This window comes from Argiope bruennichi, chromosome 9 (genome assembly GCF_947563725.1).
Source record: "Argiope bruennichi chromosome 9, qqArgBrue1.1, whole genome shotgun sequence".
NCBI lineage: Eukaryota > Metazoa > Arthropoda > Arachnida > Araneae > Araneidae > Argiope > Argiope bruennichi.
This window is the reverse complement of record NC_079159.1, coordinates 5,672,354-5,690,176: the sequence shown is the minus strand read 5'-3', so window position 1 is coordinate 5,690,176 and position 17,823 is coordinate 5,672,354. Positions and strand designations below refer to the sequence as shown.

At 26.4% G+C, this 17,823-nt stretch overlaps 1 protein-coding gene across 10 annotated transcripts in view; it reads left to right on the top strand.

The window, feature by feature from the left end:
* Positions 1-17,823, top strand: part of LOC129984378 (voltage-dependent calcium channel type A subunit alpha-1-like) — a 391,421-nt gene that overhangs the window by 167,902 nt on the left and 205,696 nt on the right. The window contains exon 1 of one of the 10 annotated variants that reach the window (XM_056094256.1): positions 825-1,240. The exons of the other annotated variants lie outside the window; for them this stretch is intronic. The gene's annotated coding sequence lies outside the window, so the exon portion shown is untranslated. Of the gene's footprint in view, positions 1-824; positions 1,241-17,823 lie in introns of those variants that run through there. 10 annotated transcript variants of the gene reach the window in all.

Here is a 17,823-nt window from a genome sequence, read left to right as displayed (position 1 = left end):
AGAAAAGATATTTTCTTAAATTTTCTAAATTTCAAAATAATTTACAATATTAAAATAAAAGATATTAAGCTAGAAATTTCAAATTTATTAATATAAGTTCAAAAATATTTCCCTTTTCACTTCTGAAATTTTTGAGGATGTTTCAATATGCCAATCAATTTTTTCTTATAAATTCTATAAATATTGAAAAATTTGATTTACTTAGTTAAACTTACAAGAAATTATTCTAATTAAAATTAGAGAATTCCTGTCTGGTTTTGCCCTGTCTTTAAAAAATAAATTTAGTCACCTATACTTTTTTAAATAATACAAGTTAATTGACATCTAAAAATTAAATAACTAATTAAACTTATTCGGATATTTGAAAGCTGTGGGGTGGGGTTCCCAACTTAGAAGAACAAACTAAAGAAAAGAATTTTTTTTTAGTATTAAATGAATTTGTTGTTTGCTTCACACACTGCTTTCTAGGTGGGCTGTCAGAATAAAGTGAAGGGATGTAGGTGTAGAAAAACGGCTAAATCGTTTTCTCTCATCTCCAGGCTGTTCTAAATACCGCTGTACCCCCACTCTAATTCACAACCTCGCAGACGATTTTGAAAAAATTCTTATGAACATTTTTATTTCTTCTTGATTTTACTATATTCTGAGATTAAAAACGATTTTTTAAACTTAAGAATACAAAAAACCGCTTCATATCTGAATCAGATTTTCTGCCCTCCCCTTTCATAATTTACAGAATAGGCTGTTCCATCGTTCGCTGCTACCCGAGGTCCGCAGTTCGTCGCCGATCGTTTGTTCCGGTCGGTTCCCGGGTGTCCATTGGCGTTAAGGGAAGGTAAAATCGTCTGCTCGGAATGGAATGCACCGATCTTTGAATGTCAAGTCAGATCAGAATGAGGGTTGAGGAGAAAAGTATTAAATTTTGAGGCACCTGTTAGATTAAGTAAAATTCTTAGAGCAACCAAACAAAAGAAACGAAACAAGGAATTCGGATTTTTTTTTTAATATTAAAAAAAAGAAATTTTCGTAGCGTTAAGCCAAACGATTTTTTTTTCTCCTTTTCGTGAAAAATTCTTACTTTGTATTCTTATTTTGATTGGTTAGAAAATTATTCTTTTCGTTGATTTTCGTACGAGCTGAAAATCTCAAGTTATTTATGCCGAAGCGGTGGAGTTTTCTGTTTGACCTGCGACACCTGTTCAAGTGCAACCACACAAAAATGATTGAAATCCTCGAAAAGGTAAAATTGCCATTTTTCATTCGTGAGTAGTATTAGATTTCCTTTACAATAACATGAATTAAAACTTTAATTCCAAATATATAAAAATAGATCCTGATTAATTTAGATTTACTTTATTATAAATATTAGAGTTTTCACTATTACCTACTATTAAGTCGTTGCTTCCCTCGTGAAAAAACTTATACATCATGTTTGCATTAAAAGGAAAAATTTTAATTCCAAACACATAAAAAAATTGAACAGGGTTCATTTAAAAATTTATTCATTTAAAATTGGCCTGCTTCATTTATTTCCTATCTGAAAATTTAAAATTATCAGTTTTATTTGAGAATAATTTTTATATTCTGTTTTCATAATATGAAATGAAACTTTATTTCCTAATACATGAACTACGTTGCCATTTTTTTTCGTGAGTAGTTTTAAAAATACTGGTTGCTTTTAGTATAAGTTGAAAGATAATTTCTGAATGCATTAAAAATTCATTTATATAATTCATCATGATTACTTTTATTCGAAAGCTATAATTTTAAATTTATAAATAGATCCATAATGATTACTTTTATTCGAAAATTATAATTTAAAATTCATAAATCGATTCATCATGATTACTTTTGTCCGAAAGCTATATTTTTAAATTTATAAATTGATTCATCATGATTACTTTTATTCGAAAGCTATAATTTTAAATTTATTTATCGATTCATCACGATTACTTTTGTCCGAAAGCTATATTTTTAAATTTATAAATTGATTCATCATGATTACTTTTATTCGAAATCTATAATTTTAAATTTATAAATCGATTCATAATGATTACTTTTATTCGAACGCGTATTTTTAAATTTATAAATAGATCCATCGGCATTACTTTTATTCAAAAGCTATTATTTTAAATTTACAAATCATCAAAAAAATTGTCGTTTTATCAATAGACTAAATAATCTGCTTAATAATGAGAGTTGAAATATCTATACACAAAATAGGCGGTAAATTGTTATAAGTTTTTTATTCTAAAGTTTAGAAATTTAAATATACTTGATTTCAATTGAAATTTGCATAATGGTTTTACGGTTTGAAAGTGTAAAGGTGCTGTATTTTTACCATTATGCTAGTTTTTTAATTGATTGTAAAATTTTCAATTTCGAATAAAATTAAAAGCATATTTTAAGATTTCATCGTATTTTATTTTTATGTCTACGGATCTTTCTACAAAATAATCCTTAAATAAAAATTTTGCATTTATCCGTATGAGATTGAATTAATAGTTTTCTTGTAATTTTTAAGATAATCAAAATATTTAAATTTATTCATTTTTTTTTTTTGTATATGGAATTATTAAGCCATTCTTTTAACACGTCATGAGCATTAGGAATTTAAATAGGAATTTTATAATAAGCAAAAACTAGTATCAATTCTAACTATTATTTGATTATTGATTGATTCGGTTATTATTTACAAATTGGCTAAAATTTATTTTAAATGATTTAATTTAAATGATTTGCAAATTAAATATTTTTAATTCTTGAAACTTTTCAATTTACTTCATTTCATTAAGAGGTAATCAAAAAGTTTGAACTTGAAATAGCCATATTTTTCATTTTTACCATAATTCTATTAACATCTGTTTGGTAATGGGCTTGTAACAAATGGCTTATATTATGTATATTATACAATACTTCTTCGAAAATTATACATTTAAAAATACACCTAAAGTTATTGACAGAAAGAATCGTTCTCACAGCTTTATAAATTAAAACGAAATTTAGAAGCATACTTCATATTTTTCGATCATATTTTTATGAATATAATCCTAAGTATCTTCGGTAAAAATAGTGTAATTTTGCTAAAGGAAATTGTTTTTCAAAAGAAAAAAAATTAAAAATTGTTAGAAATTAAATAACAATGTATATCATCAATTATTTGAAGACATACCTCTGTTATGAAAAAGAACCTCCCTTCCAGTTTTTTTTATTGATGTGTAAAGTACAAAAAAATCTGAAAACTGCTACTGAAAAGCAGAATTTGTATGCGTTATTGATAGCAGCAAAAACACATATATAAAATATATAATTACAACAAAATTGGGAATTTTTTTCGTTTTATTTCGTGAATTTTTATTCTTTGGATTTTTGCGCACATTTGCTTGAGAATATATTCCATTATCATGTTCTTTCAAGCTAAATTTTAAAATAAATACACTTAAACTCCTTTTTCTCTTATAGAACACGAAGTTTGCATTTAATATAGAATCTAGCATTTTCTTTTCGTAACAAATTAATTGGATTATTGATTTTTTTTTCATAGTTAAAAAGCGCATCCTTTTTTTTAGAGATTGTCATTTTTTTTTCGAAATAAATTTACGTTACAGTGATAATTACTTCTTAAAAAACTTTAATTCTTAATTTAAACATTTAGATTTTTTAGTCTCTAAGAATTAAATACATTAAGAGAAAATCAACAAATAAGATATCATTTTTCAAAATTTTAAATAGTAGAAATAGTAAATAATAATGAGAAAATATTGGAGATAATGGCATTCTTTGTCTTTTGTTACAGAAATTCGTTAATTCTAATTGAAATCGAAATGTCATAAAAAATATCTATTAATTACAGTTAAGATAAACTTTTCAAATTAATGAATATTATGCATTTTACTATAAAATGTTTTTTAAATACTTACCATTAACTTCTTTAGTTCTGCTGGCATATACTTTAGATAAAATTACACTTTCCTTTTCTATAAAATTGAATCCACAAGATGCAGAAATATACAAAATCATCGACAATATTTAATAAATAAAAACACAAAAAAATTAATCAACTCTATTTATTTTATTTCATATATTTTTTTTAAAAAAATTACCTAAAATTTTGTCAATTCTGCAGTTATAAGATTAAGATGAAAAATATTCTTAGATTTCCTTTATTGTAAAATTTAATTCTTGCTGAAAACAAAATCTAAAAATATACAAAAACTATCTCATTTAAAAACTGAATAAAATATTTACTTCATAGATAAAAACAAAAACAAATAAAATGGCAAAACTGCACAATTTGAAAGATAAAAAAATAATTTTATCAGTGTCAAAAATAAATATTAGCAAATTTAATTAATTAAAAAAATGTTTCACAAAAGATCATGGCAACCTATCGTATTTCAAAAAACAATTTAAGAAAGCTACAAATTGAATTTTTATCTCATTCCTTTAACTCGAAAATGTCTGTCAAACTTTCAAAATTAAATATTTCTTGACAAATGAAAAAAAAACAATTTTTTTTTCTCTTTACAAGTTTCAAAATATCTGATATACTCTTTTGAACACGAGCTACCCTAGAAATAGAGCATTTCTGTCAATAATTATCTCATTTGGAAGAATTTTTGAGTAATGCCCTGCCTTTGCTTTATTCCATCCCCTCATGATAAATCAGGCTCTCTGATCCAATCGGATTTCGCTTTCTGTTTGAATGTAATGTAATTTGGGAGGATTGATTTTCCCTGTAGCGGAGGTTCGAATTTATCGACCGGCTTGTTGCTATACTTTTCCAAAGAGTGGAACTAGCACATTCCTCACAAATATTTCAATTACCGATGGTACCTCTCGTGATTCGTGTTGTATTTTCCTGTAACGACAGAGTCTCTTGTCTCAAATTTTGAATTCAATCTTTTTGTTCAATAGCTGAAAAAATTTAAGTGCGTTGTTATAGACTTCCATTTCTGCTGTTTGGATGATAAATGATAAAAATACAAGTTTCAAATATCCTTATGCTCTTCTAAAAAAAGGAAGGAAATATTAACAGTTTGAAATAAAAAAAATCATAAATTGGCCCAAGGGAGTAATTAATTTATATTTGTATTATATTCCTTATTAATATTTTGATCTTATATTATTATCATATTTCTTATCATACCTAAAAATAAATTCAATTAATCCTATGTTTTAAATTAATTATAATTAATTTATTAATAATAATGTAATTCTTATCCTAAACAAATTCAAAACGCAATCTAATCTTGACTTCCTTATTTGTTCAGGCTTCTAGTTTTTTCCCAAGGAGCTCAGGCTCTAATCTCTGTAAACTTAACTGTCTAAAGCTGAACTGCTATATTACGTAAAAGATAAGTGCCTCAAAGAAATTCTGGATTAATTGTATATCGAAAAATTTCTGCATAAAAGTGTCTGCAGTTCATAAAACCTCTAATTTAGTTTATTCAATCTTTTTTTCTCTCTCTCTCTTCTCTATATTCCAGGTCACAGATCAACAAAGAATTAAAAAAATATATTTAAAAGAGGTCATTTTTGCCTGTTTATGTAGAAAATAATTACAGATAAGGTTCAAAATTATGTTATTTTGACCATTCATAAATAGATTCCTATCATATATACAGACATTATATATACATAATAAATTTCGATGTAAATAAAAAGGGCTATGTGGAAAATGTTCATCAATTCTTTAAATAGTGGAAAAGAAAACGCATTTATTATTATAATTTTAAAAAGCACACTTCTACTGCTACTCAACCTAAAATTATAAACAGTATAATAATAATAATAAAACAAGAATAATATAATAATTTAAAATTATATTTTTACTTCCTTTTCAAATATGCTTTTTTTTGTGAAAGCTTAATAGATCTAGATTCTAAAACGTGCTTTTAAAAATAAATTTAGAGTTAAAAAAATGGAATTTTGTTTTTAAGAAAACTAATTAATAAATTTTTAAATACAATGATCAGAAAAAAAAAATTAAACAAAAATATTAATGAATAAAAAAAAATTTGAATGATTAAATGTCTTTCATCAATAATATAATTCTTGGAGTTTTCCAGTTTCTTTCGTCTCTTTTTGTTTTCTATTCTGTCTTTATTATTCGAAATGATAAGTGTAACTTCTTTTATTTTTTTTATTTTAATAAATTTGTTATTCAACCTGCACGCATTCTTTAAAAGACCTTTATGTATATGTGTATATATATATATATATATATATATATATATATATATATATATATATATATATATATATATATATATATATATATATATAAGAAATTAATCCAAAATACGAACATTATGAAATTTCAATTTAAAAAATTATTTCTGAATCAAACCAAAAAAAAATGCAAATGTATTTAGAGAGCGCTAATGCTACTATTACTAAAACACAGATGAACGTAACCAAATTAGTAATAATATTAAGTTAATATAAGCAAAAAGAATCAAAAAAAGGAAAATAAATGGTGAATCCGGCCTGAAGACTTCTTCAAGGGTCACCCTCAGGCAAGGATTCAAACAAGGGATTTTTTTTCTGTAAGAGGGGTTTGATCCCTCGTGACCCGAAAATCTCCTGAAATTGAGGTCTTAGAGATAAACTAGTTTCACAGAAATAAAATAATAAATTATCCAAATCCAAGCGAAACTACAGTAACACAACATAAACTACAAAAGATCACTCACAAACCAAAAATATCATTAAAACAAAAAGGGAAGCACATACCAATAGCAGGTAACACTCTAGACTATTCTACAAAATTGGTGCAGCTATGGAAGCAGCGGGAAGCTTCAATGTAGTTTGGCATGCTGCCTTTTTTGTTGAGTAGTCTGGATTTTTCATGCTACTGGTATGTTCTTTCCTTTTTGTTTTAATGATATTTTTGGTTTGTGAATGATCTTTTGTAGTTTATGTTGTGTTATTGTAATTTCTCTAATCGTTTTATTTTTGTGAAAATAGTTCATTTCTAAGGCCTCAATTTCAGGGGATTTTCGGGTCACGAGGGATCGATATTTTTGGACACAAAAGTCAGACCCCTCACAGAAAAAATCCTTTGTTTGACTCCCTGCCTGAGGGTGACCCTTGAGAAAGTCTTCAAGCCGGATTCATCATTTCTTTTCCTTTTTTTTTTTTTTTTTTTTTTTGATTCTTTTAGCTAATATTCATTTTTTAACTTATTAACTAATATTTTTTACTAATTTGGTTTTATATATATATAAAACCAAAAGGAGATATATACAAAAGGGAGAGTATTTCAATAAGGAAAAATAAAAAGAAACAATAACAATTTTACTAATATAAACCACCACAAAAATTTCACTGTCAAAAGGTTTTTAAAATCTTACTAGTATTATTAAAGAAACTATGCAATATGTTTTTGAAAAATTCTGGATTAATTTTACATCTTATCTTTTAATAATTTTAAAATAAATTATAAAGACTTAATTGGCATTAAGTAGTGAGTATAATATTTCTCAAAATCTTGTAGAAACAAGTGGCTTTTAATATGACATCGTTTTTTGAATTTAGCTTGCTGTACCATTATTTCAAACAAAGACATTGGGAGAAATGAGAAAAACAAGAATATGCCATTCATTTATATTTTAATTATCAAATAAATAAATTTTATAAAACAATGAGTATGATATTTCATTCAGCAAAGATAGACAATATTAGACGACTACTTTATTTTTTTTTATTTTTTAATAAATATAATGTTCCATAGAATTACAATAATATGACTTTTCTTATTCTATCAATATTATCTAAAATTCAACTCTGTAATTTATTTAATCAAAAACTCATTATTTATTGTATTAAAAAGTTTATCTATTGGATTCAACCAAAATTAGTTTGACGCTCTTTCGAATTACACAACGCAATCGAAAATAAACAAGAACTTTCAGAAATACTTTCCTGAAAAATATTCGAAACACCTTAACATATTGCAAATCTTGTTAATTATATAATTTTCAAAATTATTATCATAAAGCTGCTTTAATCAAAATGGAAATGAAAAGTTATGCTTATATTATCGGTCATGTTTGAATTTCAGATTCTCAAGATTGTTCAGCTTTTTATATTTTACTTTAATCATTTGCTTTCATTGATATTGATGGAAAATTAAATGGATTAGCTGGTAATGGATTAGATGGTAGCTGTTAATAAATCCATTAAAAAGTGCACCGCCTCAAAATAATATCTATTTTTAAATAGCGTCTAACCTCCCTTAAAATGGCATCTTTCGAACTGCTCTGTTGCAACTGTAAAGGTTGTTTTGCAACGGTAATGTGCAGTGTCGGGGGGAAAGTTTTTTGCTTCTATGGTGAAATTTCAAGCTATGTCTATACTGCAGGAAAAATACTATTTTTTCGCAGTTCTTTCTTTTTTATTTATTGGCATTAGGGAATTCATACATTTTTTGGTCAGGAATTCATTAAATTTAATGTTAATTTTAATTCCATCTTTTAATTAAAAATAAACATTCTTTTAATGTTGATACTTCGCATCATCGTTCCTGAAGCATTTTTAAAATTATTGACATAATTAAAAAAAACGGTTCCTTATCCCTAACCGCTAATCTAATTTTTAATTTATATGAAAATTTATGAGCACTTAGTCATCCACCATTCCCCCCAAGCTTCCTTCCTTTTCAGAGAGTTACCACAAAATAAAATTTTGTCTTCCTAAACTACTAGACAGATTTTGTCAATTTCTTTCCTCTAATATATTCCGCCATTTTTCATTTGTAATTGATTATTAAATTATGCATAAAATATTTAATTGAAAAAATATAACTAATATTAGCAACAATTGCTATTTACAAAGGAAAAAAGATTGTATAGTTAGATAATAGACATTTTTTTAATTATATTATATAGTTAAAGGGGTAAAAAGGTAATTAAGATGTCAAGTGAAATTTATAAATTACGCCATGTTTATAATATTCAACAACCTTTAACATATTCTTTGAATATACGTCATATTTCTTGAATATGGGTTTTTTTTAATATTTTAACTTGTGAAATTTTGATTTTAAGGACAACTTTAATAATCTGTATTTTTTTTTTTTTAAAGATTAGGGTGGATTTGCTTTCATATGAAACTTATATAAAATAGAGTGTGATTTTTCAGCCTCTTCGTTTCAATAGTCTTGCAAAATAATAATTTTTTTTGACCCATTAAATATTTTTAATCGTCGAAAACATTGTTACACCGATTTCTAAAAGAGAAATTTTTTAAAAGATCACTTTGTTTTTTATTTGAAAATTTAATTGATTTTCGAAATGTTCTCTTTTTTGTTCGTTTTCTTAGGATACTAGTACAATTCATATATTTATGAAGCATAATTTTTTTAAAAAATAAAATTGAAAAGCATTTTCATTATCAAAGACAATTTAAAACATCATATTAAATATATATAAACATTCTTCTTCATTTATCAATAATCTTAATATTTATAATTTTTTACATGATTCATTGAAAACATTGACATATAATACAAGTTCCATTTATTCCTTTGTTTCCTCAGACAATAATTGCATACAAATAGTTGGAAATAATGGATGTAAATGAATGCTTCATTTATTCTTTTGTTTCTCAGATGAAATCGGAACTTTTATAGGAGATTTCGCTTTTTCTTTACTCTTTTAAATTAGTAAAATATCTTGATTGAATAATTGGTTTATTAGAATTGGGTCCCTTTTTGTAGCTTCTGTAATTAATTTGTGTACATTCAAATATTTGTACAGTTATATTATTTTATTCCAAAGACGGGATACAAATCTACAGTTTTCTTTCAAATGATTGATATAGAAGAAATATTTTTAGATGTTTTACTTAATCTTAATGCAAATAAAAATAGTTGCGGTTACGGATGTATGTATGTTTCTAAACAACTGACAGAATTGAACTACATTTTTCACCCTTATTATTTAAAACAAGAGAAAAAATACTGTCAAATTTTCAAAATTTGAAAGTTTAGAAAACAAATCAATTAATAAGAATTTAACAGAAACCAAGCAATAATCTTAGAACAAATTATTCCAAAAAAATTGAAGCATTGTCGAAATTTAATATGTTACTTTTTCATTTACACTAGTTTCACTTCCCTGGAATTTACTCTTTAATTCATATCAATTTTTCAAATTGTAACAAATAACTGAATATATGCAAAAGATTTTAAGATAAAGGAAATTTATAGGTAGTCCGCTGCTGGGAACGGCGATATTTAAATTATTCTACCTTTTATTTTTTAACATTTTTATTTTTTAAGTGTTTTTGGCAACGCTTTTTAATTTGTTTTAAAAGAGAATTTGTACAATGTAATAGTTGAAGAACAAAAATATATTCAAAGAACTGTTGTCAGAACGCATTAGAAGAATTTTGATTTAACACAAAAAAGAAAAATTTAAAGGCAGACGATTAATAGCTCATATACAAATAAGTATTTTTTTATTCATTTGTAGAAAATTAGGAATCGTGGGTTTCTAAAAATCGTTTGGTTCAATTGATATTCTCATTTTACTTTTTAAAAATATTTCAGACGATAAGAGAATTTTGTACATTACAATATTTTATTTTCAAAATGTTAGCCATGCAAATATTTTATGTTTAGGCTAGAGTTTTATAGTAGCATTATCAGCTAAAATTTTATAAAAGTTTTTCAAATCTGTATTAATTTTTAATCAATTTATATCCTCGTATATGAAGTAAACATGGACAAAATACTTCAATCGAGTAAAAGAAAAATCTTAAAATGTTGCTGCATCAGACATCCACAGATACACATGCGCAAAACCATTGAGTTCAAGAAATTTACCAGCCTACTTCTCATTGGGAATGAAAATATTTTTTTAAACTGGAATTATACCTACATGTCTGTTGTTTGGTGTGTAGATGCATATAGAAACATCCTATTTCAATGGAGCATTATATCTTTGTAATATTTACACTATAAATGATTTGTCAATAAATAAATTTTAAAGCAAACAGAAAACAAAAACAAAATTACCTTGTATGGTCCAAAAACTTTATCCCATACTCTAATGCAAATTGATTCCCTCCCCCTTCCCGTATAAAACTGTGGACCCTGGGTAGGACCACAGATGGCTTCTATGGCAATGGCAAACATTAGTTAAGAAATATAGATCTTTGGTGTGAATCTAGCGTTTTTACTGAACTACTCCTGCAACCTTAGAGATTTTTTTATGGCGACTAGTCACTAGCATTCGGTTAATATACTAGTATCAGAAAATCGAATATGTATTTTGCACTTTTTTTTTTGCCCGATTGAAACCAAATTTGACATAGATTTATATTTGCAGTTAAAAGATTAAATACAGATCTCACTAAGTCATTGCGTTTACATGCTTAGAAAGGTACAAATCGATGGGTGGTCAATGCTTTGAAGAATTCAGTTCAAAACTTGATAAGAATCTATATTTTAGATGATAATACGTAGATATTTTTGTTTTATCCAAAGTTTATTTGTTTCGCTTTTCACGTTTTGTAGTTGGGATTTTAATGATACTCATACAGTCCAATTTTCTCTGAATGCAAATTATTCAAATTTTTATAGAAATCTACAAATGGGGCATAAAGGCCACGTACAAAATTCAATTTATCAAAGCATTTTTAAGTTATCTTGTTAACAGACATAATTGTAAAAATGTGTTTTCCGGACTCGGGGACGTGGAGATAAGATAAATTCTCACATTCGAATTTTTTGAGCAATAATTTCTCTTTACCTGTTTTACATCGAGAAAGTAATAACTGTCTAGTTATGCGTGTTTGAATATGATCATTATAAAAGTCTACGCACTAAAATGAAATGCTTGTTCTCCAATACCAAAAGGAATTAATGATTAGCGATTAGCTTTATACTAATTCCTCATATAATATAAAGCGATAATAATGGTATCAAAAGATGGATGAATACTTTAATAGGAGTACTGTATCTCTGCTTGTGTATCCGTGGTGATGTTAATATAATAGCTTAGAAATGCATCCAGTGAGATTTATAAATTTTGATATGTAGTTATAAGAATAAAATATTATAACTATATTAAATTCTATCTCTCTAAAGAATTGCATTTTCTAAATGCAAACTCAATCTTTCTTGACTGTGCTGTGACATTGCGCATGAAACCATTAAGCTGAGTTTCAATTATTTATACGTAGGTTGAAGGTGTGATAGGAAAGCAGCAATGAAACTGTTTAGTATTAGCATATTTTAGTTTATTAGCGGAAATCAAGAAATAAAGAGGCTAGTAATAAATTTGAGAAAAATAATTGTACGATTATATAAATTAGTTTTATAAATAATATTTTCAAAGTAATGACTCAGAGATTTCAAAAATGGAAAATGAAAAAAATAGCAGACCTATATCAGTGAAATAAAAGCTAATTTTGTACAATTTAAAATATTTTTTATAATACAGTTTCATCTCATTCACACACACACACACACACACACACACATATATATATATATATATATATATATATATATATATATATATATATATATATATATATATATATATATATATATATATATATATATATATATATATATATATATATATATATAAAATTATTTTCTGTCTGTTTTTTATCAACTCATTATTAAAAGGGTTTATTGCGTTACAGCGTCATTTTTATTCGTTTCGCTTCGCCGGGAGGAGCTTTTAGAAACAACCACTTATATCAGAATACGTTTGTTAAATTTAATAATATAAAAAAATCATATAATACAAATTGTTTTAAAATTTTAATAAATGCCTGAAATATTTAATATTTTTAATACATTCTTTGGCTTTTTTTAAAATTGAGTTTTTACAACTTTTAAATTTTTAAGGGTCCTTTAAGTTTGTATATAATCAACTTGCATATTTTTTTAACTTTTTTTTAATATTTTATGTATATAACTTGTAAATTATTAATATGTTTCTGACGTTTTATGTTTATTACTTTTAAATGACTGATACTTTTTTAAAGTTTTAGCTTTTATGTTTATATCTAATTCAATTTTTTCATGTTTTAAGTTTCATGTTTGTAATTAGTAACTTGTAATATTTAATATTTGCCATGTAACTCCAACATTTTATAATATTTTTCAGTTTTATGACTGTAAATTGCTAATAGGGTTTTAAAATTTATTGTTTACTACTTTTATACCGCATATCTTTGATATTTGCTTCGTTTCATACCCTCTGTAACTAGAATTGTTACTGTAATGTTCATTTTCTTTATATAAATAAGTTTATTTCAAGTCTCAGAAACAGAAAGAAATGCTAATGAGTAACATAACAGCACTAAAAATTAATAACACTTAATAACTGTTAAAAGGATATTTGAAAGAGAAGTGAATTATCTGTTTGGTAGTGGGTGGAGCGAGGTATTACAGGACGTACAAAGGGGTGAAGGACCTAGACGAAGAATGCAAAGGTCATTGGCAGGTGGAACGAAAAATCTTTCCGATTTCTTGAAAATCCCTTCCCTTGACGGTCAATCAATAACACGCGTCTTCTGCAAGCGACAACACCCTCATTCGTTATTCTAAGTAATTCTCATTGATGGAAAAGGGAACTAGGCAGGACGTTGATCTTCATCCACATCGAACGCCGTTTCTTCTTAATAATTTTATCCGAGACAATTTATTTTGAGACGCCAGTCAAACATTCGGCAGCTTAGACTTTGACAGTTGCGTCTCCGTTAGGTTGACAGCATCTATCAGTTAATTAAGTTTTCATCATCGTTTACTTAGCGTTGACATTGTGTGAATGTGCTAAAGAGGTTTTTTGGCATAAATCATCATAGGAAAAATCTATTGAAATTTGGATTGAATAACAGCATATCTCTCTGCTAATATTGAAATAAATGTTCAGGCATATTAAATATAGACAATATCTTATATTATTTGCGAATTAATCAAAATTGTATATATTGCAGTAAATGTGATCAGTCCGATAATCATGTACGGTTACCAATGACTCATAATCACCATTTAATTTATTGGTGATTATGAATAATCATTGGCAGTTTTACATAATCACATTTAAACTCAGTGGTGACTATGAATAATCAACGGCAATAATACATAATCAAGACTAAACTCATTGGCGATTATGAATAATCACCGGTAATATATATAATCACGATTAAACTCATTGGTGATTATGAATAATCACCGGTAATATACAAATCACGATTAAACGTATTGGTGATTATGAATAATCACCGGTAATTAGGCATAATTACGATTAAACTTATTGGTGATTATGAATAAACATCGGTAATTATACATAATCACTACTAACCGTATTGGTGATTGTGAATAATCAACGGCAATAACTCATAATCAAGATTAAACTTATTGGTGATTATGAATAATTACCGATAATAAAATTAACCTCCAGTTTATTAAATTTTCCATAACATATATAAAAGGATATATCTGTGATGCGTAGATATCATCAAATACTCGCCAGCTCAAATTAAAATGCAGAAATATGTATAAAGATCAATTATTTCGGTGTTCCTAAATGACATTAAAAACTCGGAAGGATTAAATTATCAATTTCATGAGTATAAATATCCGTTAAGTTATAATTTTGGATTTCAAGAGCTACTTACATCTTTATTCCCCTCTCAAAAAGGGAAAATCAAATAACGATATTCCTGCAACCAGAGGTCTCCGAATCTCTATCTGAATCAATAGTCAATAAATAGTACGCTGATGTCGCAGATAAGAGAAGACATTCGCTTGCATATTTTTGAATTCCAATTAAGATCTTTTTTTTATTCAGATCTGACGGTGATTGACCTGAAATACGTGGATTCCACAACTGAATTGTGACCAGTTTTAGTTGAAGCAGTTTTCTTACAATGATAAATGATTATTTCTAATGAAATCTGATATAAAAGGGCCTGTATGCTTTTGTAGCTCCATTTTTACATCATTTTACATCACCTTTAATGGGTCCCTTTCTTACTTTGAGTATAGACTTTCACTGTTTCTGTACAATAATAAAAAAAATGTATATCATCCCTTCTGTCAACTTTTAAAAGTCAGATAAAAATTTATATGTTAAATCTATAGATGCAAATTCAATCTTTATTTATGAGAGTTGCATTAAGAAGACTTGCATATCTACTACAGAACTCACAGAAACGAAACATTCCAAAACTTGGCCAAATAGCAGCCGTTTGTTAACTAATTAATGGACAGATAAATTCTGATCAATATATTGATTTGTTCATGGTAATTGATGAAATGCAGATATTATTAATAAACCATTCATTCTGTATCCTATATTTGGTTTTTCAAATTACGTTTCTTTATCACACTTTTGAGAGGGGGGATGGCCTATGCAGTCAAACTAATGCAGACTCTATGGAATGGAATAGTGTTACGCAGCTTCAGTTCAATAAATATCACTTGGATATCAATGAAGACTTCAGAATTCTTCATACATGTGTTAAACTTCTTGTAATAATATGTTGCTACCTCTTTCTCAAATGTTTAACTACATCCTTTAATTTCTACCTATAGTAAATATGAATGTATGCATTTATCAGCTCTGTACAGAACAAACTATTTGACTTCAAGCTACCAAGTTTATCATATATTTGAAGGATGGGAATTGGCACCTCAGAATGATTTTTCGATGCTTGAATTACAATTTTATTTCATTTAAGCAACATTTTGACTTTTCCCCCCATAACTTTCAAAACTATGATTGTACAAAACTGTTTTTAACACCATTTTAAAATAATTAAATTGATATAATTAAATAGCTATTTAATTATATCAATTTATTGTCAGATAATTGTTTTCTTAATTTTAGCTGCTTCTTAAAAACATCTCTTGCTTACCTTTGAACAATAGATTTGCTTCTTGAATTGATATTAATACCGTTTTCTTTATTTCATGAAATTGAATCTCATGATTTTACTCGATTTCTAAAAGTTATATCTATGTAGTTCACATGAGACATGTAGAGAAGTTTACGTAACATGAAAATAAGATTATAGATCAGCCAGTTATGTTTTTAACAGCACTATGATATGTGACTGGACTCTGTTACAATGACCATGTATAAAATGAATAGAGCAGGTATAAAATTAGTAAAATAGCGCATCTTTAATATGAATGACAATTTGTTATTTAAAAACCTTTTTGGTAACGGAATCATGAATCGAATGTATGTATAAGAAATTTAGATGAAAGTGAACATAACCAATTTTCCAAACCAGTTGGTCGCCAAAGGCGGCTAATTTTTAATAATTTAAAACAGCTTTTTCCAACAGGAGTATGAGATTTATTAAAACAGCATGGTTTCCCACAGGATGAAAGTCAAATCAATCTAAATATAATAAATATTTATTATTTCTAATTATTGATTCATTCTTCTTTTTAAAATATATATAAAACCTCTTTATATTGTAACTTTCTACTCTGCTATAATTCTGGTATGGGCAATTAATAAAAAAATGCCACCAAAAATGGACATAATTTAATTATAAATTATTTAATTAAATTTTATTATTAAAATGATCAAAATTTCTCTTTTTTTATACAAATCATTATCAGGGTTTGAATTCTGCAATTCTTTGAATATGGACACTATAATTCCAACAGCTCATCACTTTAATCTTTCCTCAGTGTTTTTTAATCTCTAATTTCCTTAATGCTTGATATTTTTTAATAATTCATATTAGTATAACAATTAAAATAAGCTAAAAACTTTTCATTTTTTTGTATATATTTTTATATCAACATTGTTATATTTGTTTTAAAAGAGTTAAATGAAATTGTTTAAAAATTAAAATGTATCTTTGTTCCACAATTTTAATATTAATTGTTATTTGAATGATAAAAATATACTTTGAAGGAAAGAATGAGTAACACTCATGTTGCTAAAGCGAATCAGAACTAACGGGAGGGATTACCCTAAAGTTTTCTCGCATACCCTTTCATAAAGGTGTTATCCTAGAGAAATTTTTGTATGGTACTTGCGTACAATAGTTAAAAAATATTAATCTTTGACTAGAATTTAGCCTTTTTACTGAATCTATCTTATAATCCTTGGAGAGTTTTATTGGTGATTAATCACTCGCATATGGTTGAAAGTACCCAGAAATCGAATTTCGGTTTTAGACGCATTCTTCCCAACGGACTGAAACAAAAATTTTAAACAAAACTACATTTGTAGTAAAAAAAACATCCATACCACATTTGATATATCTAAGTCATTGCACTTTTCAGTTATAGTGTTTAAATATTTCTGAAAATACAGGTCGGCGGACGATTAGACTTTTTGGAACCTCTTTTTGGATTTGGCTCAGAATTTCAAATATGTTTGCATTTAAATCTAATCACGGAATTTTATATATCTATCTTCATTTTGTAGTTATTGTGTTAACTTATATTCGAACTGCCTGACAGATAGACTTCCTCTAAGCGGAGTTCACTTAAAATTTGATAAAAATCTACAAGTTTGGTATTAAGACTGCATAACAAACTTCATACGTGTACTCCAATACGTATACCAAATTTTGAGTTATCTATGTCACTGACTGACTGATAGACATTTTTTAAAAGTTTATTTTTCGAACTCATGTAGATCTAACATATGCAGATGCATCAAAATCTCGAATTCGATTATTTTGATGATTACAGTACTTTGTATACTAGAAAGTAAAAACAATACCTTTGATTTTTTTAAATTCATTTAATGTCTGTTCAAAATTTTCTTTCTCGAACTAAAATAAACTTTCAGAAATATGTTAAAAATAAATGCC